Source organism: Oncorhynchus mykiss, chromosome 30 (genome assembly GCF_013265735.2).
Source record: "Oncorhynchus mykiss isolate Arlee chromosome 30, USDA_OmykA_1.1, whole genome shotgun sequence".
Lineage (NCBI taxonomy): Eukaryota > Metazoa > Chordata > Actinopteri > Salmoniformes > Salmonidae > Oncorhynchus > Oncorhynchus mykiss.
In genome coordinates, this window is record NC_050570.1 from 7,602,179 (window position 1) to 7,614,304 (window position 12,126).

Genomic DNA, 12,126 nt, shown 5'->3' on the forward strand with positions numbered 1-12,126 from the left:
TTTCCAGCCCTGCACTTAGTCAGCTGGGGGGGGGGGCCTCCAGGCTAAAGTTACCCATTAGACATAATTACTGGCTACTGATCTCCAAGTCATGACGAGAGTATGCTTTTCAAAGTGTTCATCGGTTGGCACTTGGTGGATCGACAGGACGAGGTATCAAGGGTTGTCACTTTGAGCTGTGTGCTACTTCTGCTGTAATGAAGAGGCCATCCGGATCCCACTAAGCACGTTTCCATCCACAGATTAAATGCCGACAGATTATTTGTTAGTTCGACATGGTGGGATCTTTATGGTGGAAACGCCTTTATGCCTAAATATTGTTGTAATAACAACTTCAATATTATTAACTGATGATATGAAGTCACGTGATGACATGTTGCGCTCACTCCGACTCATCGGGAAAGAATACAGTTTATTAGGCTAAAGATTAAATAAGTTATGATGAACTTCACAGGGGAGGTGAAAGAGCAAGGTGATGAGCTTGACGCTCCTTTCTGATAAATATCGAGAGTCTTATTCCGGTGACGTGATCATCGATGCTTGGCTGCCGTTTTCACAAAATAACATTCTGTCTCTTATCCATTATAATCTCATCATGTAGACTAGACTACCTGCACTGTATCTGCGAGCTGTTGGCTTAGAGCTCAGGCACCAAGACCAGAGGAGGCACATTCACTATTTAACGCAACAGTTTGTGACAAAACTATCAGTAGAGTTAAACTTTAGATTTTTATTCAGTACATGAAAATAAAAGCGAAAAAAAAGTAAATTTTTGTGTGTCATCGCATTCTGACTTTTATCCGCAACAAGTCCACAGTTTATACAGATTGTAGAATATTCACATTAAAATCGGTTGCCAATTGGATGGAAACTTGTCTACTGAGAGGCTTTTCTGCTTCCGTTGTATTGAAGAGGCCATCCGGATCCCACTGAGAGGGTTTTCTGCTTCCGCTGTATTGAAGAGGCCATCCGGATCCCACTGAGAGGGTTTTCTGCTTCCGTTGTATTGAAGAGGCCATCCGGATCCCACTGAGAGGGTTTTCTGCTTCCGTTGTATTGAAGAGGCCATCCGGATCCCACTGAGAGGGTTTTCTGCTTCCGTTGTATTGAAGAGGCCATCCGGATCCCACTGAGAGGGTTTTCTGCTTCCGTTGTATTGAAGAGGCCATCCGGATCCCACTGAGAGGCTTTTCTGCTTATCTTTGGAGCTTTGGGACTGCTGCCTCTGGCTATCTGAACTCTGTGGCGGGAGGTTTCCTGTGTCATCTTGCTGCGTGTTTGACCTCTAACATCTAATGGAAAGAGGCAGTCAGTTCAACTCACTCTCGCTGTCTTGAGCAGGGAAGGAGGAGAGGAAGTAGAATAGACTCCCTCTGTGAGGATCATGCCAGCAGGACAGGAAATCCGGTGACAAAGGGACAAGATATCTCATCGACCCTCTAGAGATAAACGGTCTAGGGTCATTTGTTTAGACACATTTTAAAGTCTTGGTTGACCTCAAATTTTAAAGCTAAGAACATAGCAATGGCTACTTGACAGAGATCCTACAGCCCCTTCTCCCCCTTCTCATAGTATCATCCTGTGTGTCCCTCGATGTCTGATCAATGGGCAATTTCTGACATTATGTAGTCGTCAGCGCCCATGCTACTGTCATGACCTTCACATGCTACTGTCATGACCTTCCCATGCCATGTAAATAGGGTCATTCTACCACAGATGGGTCTGTAAATAGGGTCATTCTACCACAGATGGGTCTGTAAATAGGGTCATTCTACCACAGATGGGTCTGTAAATAGGGTCATTCTACCACAGATGGGTATGTAAATAGGGTCATTCTACCACAGATGGGTCTGTAAAAAGGTCATTCTACCACAGATGGGTCTGTAAAAAGGGTCATTCTACCACAGATGGGTCTGTAAAAAGGGTCATTCTACCACAGATGGGTCTGTAAATAGGGTCATTCTACCACAGATGGGTCTGTAAATAGGGTCATTCTACCACAGATGGGTCTGTAAAAAGGTCATTCTACCACAGATGGGTCTGTAAAAAGGGTCATTCTACCACAGATGGGTCTGTAAATAGGGTCATTCTACCACAGATGGGTCTGTAAATAGGGTCATTCTACCACAGATGGGTCTGTAAATAGGGTCATTCTACCACAGATGGGTCTGTAAATAGGGTCATTCTACCACAGATGGGTCTGTAAATAGGGTCATTCTACCACAGATGGGTCTGTAAATAGGGTCATTCTACCACAGATGGGTCTGTAAAAAGGTATCTACTTGCACAATGCTCAAAACAGGTCATTTAAAATACACCGCGGCCCGTGGCAGTTAAAACGAAATTCAACAATATTCAAAAACATATTGAACTTTAAATATCAATTTGCCCAAGTATATCATAAGATAAAATGCTTCAGTGAGTCAGTATTTTCTGCAACTTTCTAAAACGTCACAGGAGTTCTCCTGTATGTGATTTGTGTGCAGTGTGCGCATATGTTTACACTTGAACTTTTATCGATAATGATAACCCTCCGCCCCTCCATGGATTTTTCCCAGAACTATTGGGGAAAAAAGTCATCATCCGATGTGGTTTTAGCATTTCTGTCGACTTACAACATCCTATATATATATTTATACATTTATATATTTATTTTAATCATTTAAAAAAAAAAAAAAAAATATATATATATATATATATATATATATATATATATATATATATATATATATATATATATATATATATATATATATATATATATATATATATATATATATATATATATATATATTTATATATATATATATATATATATATATATATATATATATATATATATATATTTATATTTATTTATTGTTTTTATTAGAGTAACCTGAGAAAACAGACATGGAATTTGGGGGGGGGGGGGGGGGGAACAAATGGAAGCAGGCACATTTTTTAAAAACGGATTTTACAGGGCCCTACTGTTACTCAATGCCTCCTAATTAATTAACAATGCAAGAGGTTTATGTCATTTTTCAGCTAAATGCCTCTTCTCAGCACCAGGCACTTTCCTCACTGCCAGTTATTGCAACCTTGTCGGAGTTCAATGAACTCTACTGTAGAGAAAGTGCTTCATGCTGGGGGGGGGGGGGGGTCTAGCATTCCTCCCTCGGCAGTGAAGTTTGATAGTTAGATTGATAGAGCAGTGCTTTTCATTAATAGGTATTTTTGGATCTCTCTCGTATTCTGTGGGGAATGTGTCTGGGTGGTGAGCAGTGCCTGTGAAATGGCAGGCTCCATCCAGCGCTCTCTGTGCCACTGGGACTACACAGGACCTAAATCCAGGGCTCTCTGTGCCACTGGGACTACACAGGACCTAAATCTAGGGCTCTCTGTGCCACTGGGACTACACAGGACCTAAATCCAGGGCTCTCTGTGCCACTGGGACTACACAGGACCTAAATCCAGGGCTCTCTGTGCCACTGGGACTACACAGGACCTAAATCCAGGGCTCTCTGTGCCACTGGGACTACACAGGACCTAAATCCAGGGCTCTCTGTGCCACTGGGACTACACAGGACCTAAATCCAGGGCTCTCTGTGCCACTGGGACTACACAGGACCTAAATCCAGAGCTCTCTGTGCCACTGGGACTACACAGAACCTAAATCCAGGGCTCTCTGTGCCACTGGGACTACACAGGACCTAAATCCAGGGCTCTCTGTGCCACTGGGACTACACAGGACCTAAATCCAGAGCTCTCTGTGCCACTGGGACTACACAGGACCTAAATCCAGGGCTCTCTGTACCACTGGGACTACACAGGACCTAAATCCAAGGCTCTCTGTGCCACTGGGACTACACAGGACCTAAATCCAGGGCTCTCTGTGCCACTGGGACTACACAGGACCTAAATCCAGAGCTCTCTGTGCCACTGGGACTACACAGAACCTAAATCCAGGGCTCTCTGTACCACTGGGACTACACAGGACCTAAATCCAAGGCTCTCTGTGCCACTGGGACTACACAGTACCTAAATCCAGGGCTTTACAGCGTGACTTGATCGACAGGGTCCTGAGCACAGCCCCTCTCTCTCTCTCTCTCTCTCTCTCTCTCTCTCCCCCTCTCTCTCTCTCTCTCCCCCTCTCTCTCACTGCCCACGGTGGCCTGTGACTGGTGCTATTGTATTACAGCACATTCCTTAAACAGGCAGCTCAGGGTTAGTCAGGGCTGTGCAGAGGGGATTGTGGGGTGGCGCAGAGAGACTCTCGTGCACATTTTCTCCGGACTGACCAGTTTGGAGCTGGGAGAGGATCCTCTCAGTTGACCGTTGGCTTAGCAACCTTTCTCGTGTTTACTCCACATTACTTCGACCTTATAGCAACATGGGTGCTTCATTTAAACTCTGGAAGTCAGGCGTTGTGGTTGTGTGTGTTTATGGGACCTAGAAGGGGAAGTGAAGTGGTGCAGTACTGCAGCCTTGGATTCCTTCTGCACAGTAGCACCCCAAAGCATATTCCAGTAGAATATACCTGCACCAGACAACCCCAGCCTTGGATTCCTTCTGCACAGTAGCACCCCAAAGCATCTTCCAGTAGAATATACCTGCACCAGACAACCCCAGCCTTGGATTCCTTCTGCACAGTAGCACCCCAAAGCATATTCCAGTAGAATATACCTGCACCAGACAACCCCAGCCTTGAGGACAGTCTAAGAACAACTAGCCTTCATCATTGAAGTAGTCTTTCTGCAGGGAGGAGCAGGGAGATGGACAAAAACAGTATAAACCTAGACACACACTGTTGAGGAGCAGCACACTCCCGACTACGCATAGCAGGGCAACTGTCTCCCGTACACACGGCCTCCGAAGAAATGAGTCTTTTTGATCTGTAAACTCCCATGTGATCTAGTAGTGTTTCCCCTCCAGTCCAGACTCCCCCTCAGCTCCTCTGTCAATGTGTGGAATCCAAAGACAGGAGTGTTTAGAGTGTAGATGTGATACATTTCTCAATGTTTAAACTGGCTTTTTTTTTTATTTTTATTTTTTACAGTTTTATGAACAAATTCTTATTTTCAATGATGGCCTAGGAACAGTGGGTTAACTGCCTAGGAACAGTGGGTTAACTGCCTAGGAACAGTGGGTTAACTGCCTAGGAACAGTGGGTTAACTGCCTAGGAACAGTGGGTTAACTGCCTAGGAACAGTGGGTTAACTGCCTAGGAACGGTGGGTTAACTGCCTAGGAACAGTGGGTTAACTGCCTAGGAACAGTGGGTTAACTGCCTAGGAACAGTGGGTTAACTGCCTAGGAACAGTGGGTTAACTGCCTAGGAACAGCGGGTTAACTGCCTAGGAACAGTGGGTTAACTGCCTAGGAACAGTGGGTTAACTGCCTAGGAACAGTGGGTTAACTGCCTAGGAACAGTGGGTTAACTGCCTAGGAACAGTGGGTTAACTGCCTAGGAACAGCGGGTTAACTGCCTAGGAACAGTGGGTTAACTGCCTAGGAACAGTGGGTTAACTGCCTAGGAACAGTGGGTTAACTGCCTAGGAACAGTGGGTTAACTGCCTAGGAACAGTGGGTTAACTGCCTTGTTCAGGGGGCAGAACGACAGATTTTCCTGCAACTTTCTGAAGAGGCAAATGCCTGTGTGTGTGTGTGTGTGTGGTGCACCATTTTGAGTAGCCGTTAGCGACGATACTAGCTAATGAAAACAGCCTCTGGTAAAAGTAAAACGCGTACCAAACGTGAACTCCAAACTATGCTTACCTGGCAGAATTGTATTCTGATTCGTTTCAGTGGATTTTATGTGTTGATAACTTTACCATGACGTCTACGCTACAAAAACACAGCTAAACAACAGCCTCTCCCTAGGTATGCATTTCAACTAAAGGGTATAACTACACCCAATCAGGCAACAACAAATAAATCTAAAGCGTTTTATAGGGCCCTGGAGTAGGCAAGATGAAACATCTTGAATGCCGGGGGCAGGCTTAGTCAAATGGGGGAGGTGTAGGCTAACGTTCCTCTCTTCAGACTCCCGCGGAAGACATCTTCATTTGTCATGTTCAGTGCCATTTTAAGATGGAAAGTAGCCGGGAGACGAGCTATAATGTTGACACCACCGCAGTCTCTTTTCAGAGAATCTGCAACCGCCTGCTCGTGGTGGGTGCAGGTTCTCTCTGTCTTTGTTGTTGTGCAGTTCAGTCCTAAATGGGATTCATTGAAGTGGATGCCTGTCTTGAAGTTGAGTGTTTGTGACTTCCTTTGAAATGGGGTGGCGGATAATTGAAAACACAGCCGGAAAGTGCAGGGCCTGTGCCAAGTTAAAACCTTTTTTTTTTTTAATAGTTTCTTGTGAGCTGCTCTTGTCAGCGGAGCCGTAGTCCAGTCAGGACCGAACCAACCCAGTCAGCCAGATGCTCAGCATTACACGTGGATCACATCCACAGCTGTGATTCTTTCAGCATTACCACATGGATCACATCCACAGCTGGGATTCTTTCAGCATTACCACGTGGATCACATCCACAGCTGGGATTCTTTCAGCATTACACATGGATCACATCCACAGCTGGGATTCTTTCAGCATTACACACGGATCACATCCACAGCTGTGATTCTTTCAGCATTACACATGGATCACATCCACAGCTGGGATTCTTTCAGCATTACCACATGGATCACATCCACAGCTGTGATTCTTTCAGCATTACCACATGGATCACATCCACAGCTGTGATTCTTTCAGCATTACCACATGGATCACATCCACAGCTGGGATTCTTTCAGCATTACACACGGATCACATCCACAGCTGTGATTCTTTCAGCATTACACATGGATCACATCCACAGCTATGATTCTTTCAGCATTACCACGTGGATCATATCCACAGCTGTGATTCTTTCAGCATTACACACGGATCACATCCACAGCTGTGATTCTTTCAGCATTACCACGTGGATCATATCCACAGCTGTGATTCTTTCAGCATTACACATGGATCACATCCACAGCTGGGATTCTTTCAGCATTACCACATGGATCACATCCACAGCTGTGATTCTTTCAGCATTACCACGTGGATCATATCCACAGCTGTGATTCTTTCAGCATTACACATGGATCACATCCACAGCTGGGATTCTTTCAGCATTACCACATGGATCATATCCACAGCTGTGATTCTTTCAGCATTACCACATGGATCACATCCACAGCTGTGATTCTTTCAGCATTACCACATGGATCACATCCACAGCTGTGATTCTTTCAGCATTACCACATGGATCATATCCACAGCTGTGATTCTTTCAGCATTACACATGGATCATATCCACAGCTGTGATTCTTTCAGCATTACCACATGGATCATATCCACAGCTGGGATTCTTTCAGCATTACCACATGGATCATATCCACAGCTGTGATTCTTTCAGCATTACCACATGGATCACATCCACAGCTGGGATTCTTTCAGCATTACCACATGGATCATATCCACAGCTGTGATTCTTTCAGCATTACCACATGGATCACATCCACAGCTGTGATTCTTTCAGCATTACACACGGATCACATCCACAGCTGTGATTCTTTCAGCATTACCACGTGGATCATATCCACAGCTGTGATTCTTTCAGCATTACACACGGATCACATCCACAGCTGTGATTCTTTCAGCATTACCACATGGATCACATCCACAGCTGTGATTCTTTCAGCATTACACATGGATCACATCCACAGCTGTGATTCTTTCAGCATTGCCACGTGGATCATATCCACAGCTGTGATTCTTTCAGCATTACACATGGATCACATCCACAGCTGGGATTCTTTCAGCATTACCACATGGATCATATCCACAGCTGTGATTCTTTCAGCATTACCACGTGGATCATATCCACAGCTGTGATTCTTTCAGCATTACCACGTGGATCATATCCACAGCTGTGATTCTTTCAGCATTACACATGGATCACATCCACAGCTGGGATTCTTTCAGCATTACCACATGGATCATATCCACAGCTGTGATTCTTTCAGCATTACCACATGGATCACATCCACAGCTGTGATTCTTTCAGCATTTCGTCTTCTCTTTATACGTCAGCCCATTTCGGTCAAAGTTTTGTGTTTTAAGTTTACCAGATAAAAACAAATGCTAGCTAGCCTCAGTCTGCCCTTGTAGCTTAAAGTTGTTTATTGGCTGATGAAATCAAACCCATACAAAGACCTCCATCTTTGAAGGAAGAAAGTGGAAAAACGCCAGAGACTAGCTCTCTGCCCCAAGGAGAAGTATTTGCTTGGTTTAGACCAGTTTTTGTTGTGTTTTTTTTTTGTCTGTTTGAAAATGATTTTGGCCGTGCAGCACCTTCAGATGCTGCCAAGAGAAACTATTTAAATTCTCCCCTCATCCAGCTGGCTGAGCAGGCTGCAGTGAAGTTCTGATGTCTGCTCTGTGATCACTCTTCAAGTCTGACTTTTCATTATAATCTTTATGCCCCGAAGACTCACCACGGCTGTAGGTGTTTTAACTATGAGAAATAAGGCCTTCTGATTTGATCGTCTCACTACTTGTATTGGTATTGTTGGAGCGTTTTATAAGATATCTTAGGTAGCTCACTGTCAGTCTTTTTTTCAATTTTTTAGACCAGGTTAAAATGTGATTAGACGCCGCATAGCAACACAAAATGTCCACATAAAACCCTTTGGACGCCATCTTAGGGGGAAAAGGCCAAGAGGACCGAGGGTAAGCAGCCATGAGTGCAGTGTGTATTATCTAGTCATTTTGCAGCATTGTGTCTGTCCGCTGCTTTGTTCTCAGTGGAATTATTCTCCAAGCCCAGAGTTTACTCTGGTACATAACTCAAATAGCTGAACATCTAGACTGTCCGAGCAAGAGGTTTTGTTAGGTGGAGGGTAAACTCGTGAAGCATCGGTCGGCCGTCGCTGGGGCTGTGTTTTTGGCCCGGCCCTAGCTCCTGCAGTGCTGTTCCTGCCACTGAGGTGCTTGAAGCACCCCTGCCCCTCGGGGCGCCAGTCAAATCACTCCACACTAGTTGTTTTTAGTGTTGATACTGTGCTTAAGGTAGTAAATGGCATATATATTGGTACTATGCAGAGTATGGAGAGGAGTGTGTAGGGGAGTCTTTTCCTGGATGCTGATTGGTTTAAACCGCATTCCAGTCGGTATCTATTCCACAGGTTACCACCGGCTAAATCTGACGTTGACATGCCTATGTACTTTCTTCCGCCTGGCTACACAATCCACTGTCTCATCATAGTATCGTTTAGATATGCAATCCACTGTCTCATCATGGTATCGTTTAGATACGCAATCCACTGTCTCATCATAGTTTAGATACGCAATCCACTGTCTCATCATAGTTTAGATACGCAATCCACTGTCTCATCATAGTTTAGATACGCAATCCACTGTCTCATCATAGTTTAGATACGCAATCCACTGTCTCATCATAGTTTAGATACGCAATCCACTGTCTCATCATAGTTTAGATACGCAATCCACTGTCTCATCATAGTTTAGATACGCAATCCACTGTCTCATCATAGTTTAGATACGCAATCCACTGTCTCATCATAGTTTAGATACGCAATCCACTGTCTCATCATAGTTTAGATACGCAATCCACTGTCTCATCATAGTATCGTTTTGACAATATCTCTATATGATTGTTGTGCTAGTTGTCTGTCCCTGTACTAAAACCCCTGTATTTATCCTTCATAACTAGTTGTCTGTCCCTGTACTAAAACTCCTGTATTTATCCTTCATAACTAGTTGTCTGTCCCTGTACTAAAACCCCTGTATTTATCCTTCATAACTAGTTGTCTGTCCCTGTACTAAAACCCCTGTATTTATCCTTCATAACTAGTTGTCTGTCCCTGTACTAAAACTCCTGTATTTATCCTTCATAACTAGTTGTCTGTCCCTGTACCAAAACCCCTGTATTTATCCTTCATAACTAGTTGTCTGTCCCTGTACTAAAACTCCTGTATTTATCCTTCATAACTAGTTGTCTGTCCCTGTACCAAAACTCCTGTATTTATCCTTCATAACTAGTTGTCTGTCCCTGTACTAAAACCCCTGTATTTATCCTTCAGAACTAGTTGGCTGTCCCTGTACTAAAACCCCTGTATTTATCCTTCATAACTAGTTGTCTGTCCCTGTACTAAAACCCCTGTATTTATCCTTCAGAACTAGTTGTCTGTCCCTGTACTAAAACTCCTGTATTTATCCTTCATAACTAGTTGTCTGTCCCTGTACTAAAACCCCTGTATTTATCCTTCATAACTAGTTGTCTGTCCCTGTACTAAAACCCCTGTATTTATCCTTCATAACTAGTTGTCTGTCCCTGTACTAAAACTCCTGTATTTATCCTTCATAACTAGTTGTCTGTCCCTGCACTAAAACTCCTGTATTTATCCTTCATAACTAGTTGTCTGTCCCTGTACTAAAACCCCTGTATTTATCCTTCATAACTAGTTGTCTGTCCCTGTACTAAAACTCCTGTATTTATCCTTCATAACTAGTTGTCTGTCCCTGTACCAAAACCCCTGTATTTATCCTTCATAACTAGTTGTCTGTCCCTGTACTAAAACTCCTGTATTTATCCTTCATAACTAGTTGTCTGTCCCTGTACCAAAACCCCTGTATTTATCCTTCATAACTAGTTGTCTGTCCCTGTACTAAAACTCCTGTATTTATCCTTCATAACTAGTTGTCTGTCCCTGTACCAAAACCCCTGTATTTATCCTTCATAACTAGTTGTCTGTCCCTGTACTAAAACTCCTGTATTTATCCTTCATAACTAGTTGTCTGTCCCTGTACTAAAACTCCTGTATTTATCCTTCATAACTAGTTGGCTGTCCCTGTACTAAAACCCCTGTATTTATCCTTTATAACTAGTTGGCTGTCCCTGCACTAAAACTCCTGTATTTATCCTTCATAACTAGTTGTCTGTCCCTGTACTAAAACCCCTGTATTTATCCTTTATAACTAGTTGGCTGTCCCTGCACTAAAACTCCTGTATTTATCCTTCATAACTAGTTGTCTGTCCCTGTACCAAAACTCCTGTATTTATCCTTCATAACTAGTTGTCTGTCCCTGCACTAAAACTCCTGTATTTATCCTTCATAACTAGTTGTCTGTCCCTGTACTAAAACCCCTGTATTTATCCTTCATAACTAGTTGGCTGTCCCTGCACTAAAACGCCTGTATTTATCCATCATAACTAGTTGTCTGTCCCTGTACTAAAACCCCTGTATTTATCCTTCATAACTAGTTGTCTGTCCCTGTACCAAAACTCCTGTATTTATCCTTCATAACTAGTTGTCTGTCCCTGTACTAAAACTCCTGTATTTATCCTTCATAACTAGTTGTCTGTCCCTGCACTAAAACTCCTGTATTTATCCTTCATAACTAGTTGTCTGTCCCTGTACTAAACCCCCTGTATTTATCCTTCATAACTAGTTGTCTGTCCCTGCACTAAAACCCCTGTATTTATCCTTCATAACTAGTTGTCTGTCCCTGTACTAAAACCCCTATATTTATCCTTCATTACTAGTTGTCTGTCCCTGCACTAAAACTCATGTATTTATCCTTCATAACTAGTTGTCTGTCCCTGTACTAAAACTCCTGTATTTATCCTTCATAACTTGTTCTCCATCTTCTTTTTAAATAGGGAGCCAATTAGTTTTCAGCGCTGTTATTTCCCTGACTGATCAAAACTAGTTTTCTCACCTCTCTCTCTCTCTCTCTCTCTCTCTCTCTCTCTCTCTCTCTCTCTCTCTCTCTCTCTCTCTCTCTCTCTCTCTCTCTCTCTCTCTCTCTCTCTCTTTCTCTCTCTCTCTCTCTCGTCCCTCTGCAGCAGACATAGAGTGAGCAATATGTTTGGAACATCGAATTGCAATAAAATCACAGCATCGACTCGCAAAACATATAGAATCATGAGAATCGCAATACATATCATATCATCACCTTAAGTGTGGTGATATGGTATTGTCAGGTCCCTGGCCATCCCCAGCCCCAGAGAGGAGGCACACTGGTTCCTAAATTCAGACTGACATTTTATGTTTAAGCAATGAGGCACGAGGTGGTGTGGTATATTGG

The 12,126-nt window shown here is 43.4% G+C and overlaps 1 protein-coding gene across 2 annotated transcripts in view; it reads left to right on the forward strand.

Annotated features, from left to right (window-relative positions):
* Window positions 1–12,126, forward strand: part of LOC110521236 (zinc finger protein 609) — a 181,666-nt gene that overhangs the window by 65,324 nt on the left and 104,216 nt on the right. The window lies entirely within an intron of this gene.